Here is a 1,382-nt window from a genome sequence, read left to right as displayed (position 1 = left end):
CCTTCCAAGACTGAACCAGCAAGAAATAGAAAATATGAACAGACCAGTCACAAGTAATGAAATTGAAACTGTGATTAAAAATCTTCCAACAAACAAAAGTCCAGGACCAGATGGTGTCACAGGTGAATTCTATCAAACATTTAGAGAAGAGCTAACACCCATCCTTCTCAAACGCTTCCAAAAAACTGCAGAGGAAGGAACACTCCCAAACTCATTCTATGAAGCCACTATCACCCTGATACCAAAACCAGACAAAGATACCACAAAAAAAGAAAATTAAAGACCAATATCACTGATGAATATAGATGCAAAAATCCACAACAAAATACTAGCTAACAGAATCCAACAACACATTACAAGGATAATACACCATGATCAAGTGGGATTTATCCCAAGGATGCAAAATTCTTCAATACACGCAAGGAGAAAAAGGAGAAAAACCCTATGATCATCTCAATATATGCAGAGAAAGCTTTCGAGAAAATTCAACACCAGTTATGATAAAAACCCTCCAGAAAGTAGGCATATAGGTAACATACCTCAACATAGTAAAGGCCATATATGACAAACCCACAGCCAACATTGTCCTCAACGGTGAAAAACTGAAACCATTTCCACTAAGATCAGGAACAAGACAAGGTTGCCCACTCTCACCACTATTATTCAACATAGTGTTGGAAGTCTTAGCCACAGCAATCATAGAAGAAAAATAAATAAAAAGGAATCCAAATCAGAGAAGAAGTAAAGCTGTCACTGTTTGCAGATGACATGATACTATACACAGAGAATCCTAAAGATGCTACCAGAAAACTACTAGAGCTAATCAATGAATTTGGTAAAGTTGCAGGATACAAAATTAATGCACAGAAATCTCTTGCATTCCTATATACTAATGATGAAAAATCTGAAAGAGAAATTAAGGAAACACTCCCCTTTACCACTGCAACAAAAAGAATAAAATATCTAGGAATAAACCTACCTAAGGAACAAAACATCTGTATGCGGAAAATTATAAGACACTGATGAAAAAAATTAAAGATTATACAAACAGATGGAGAGATATACCATATTCTTGGATTGGAAGAATCAACACTGTGAAAATGACTATACTACCCAAAGCAATCTACAGATTCAATGCAATCCTTATCAAACTACCACTGGCATTTTTCACAGAACTAGAACAAAAAATTTCACAATTTGTACGGAAATACAAAAGACCCTGAATAGCCAAAGCAATCTTGAGAAGAAAAATGGAGCTGGAGGAATCAGGCTCCCTGACTTCAGACTATACTACAAAGTTACAGTAATCAAGACAGTATGGTACTGGCACAAAAACAGAAATATAGATCAATGGAACAGGATAGAAAGCCCAGAGATAAACC

At 35.8% G+C, this 1,382-nt stretch overlaps 1 protein-coding gene across 7 annotated transcripts in view; it reads right to left on the bottom strand.

Moving 5' to 3' along the window:
- Window positions 1–1,382, bottom strand: part of NF1 (neurofibromin 1) — a 276,759-nt gene that overhangs the window by 182,051 nt on the left and 93,326 nt on the right. The window lies entirely within an intron of this gene.

The sequence above is a fragment of the Physeter macrocephalus genome, chromosome 14 (assembly GCF_002837175.3).
Source record: "Physeter macrocephalus isolate SW-GA chromosome 14, ASM283717v5, whole genome shotgun sequence".
NCBI lineage: Eukaryota > Metazoa > Chordata > Mammalia > Artiodactyla > Physeteridae > Physeter > Physeter macrocephalus.
Note: the sequence above shows the minus strand (reverse complement) of the source record. Positions and strands in the feature narration are given on the sequence as shown.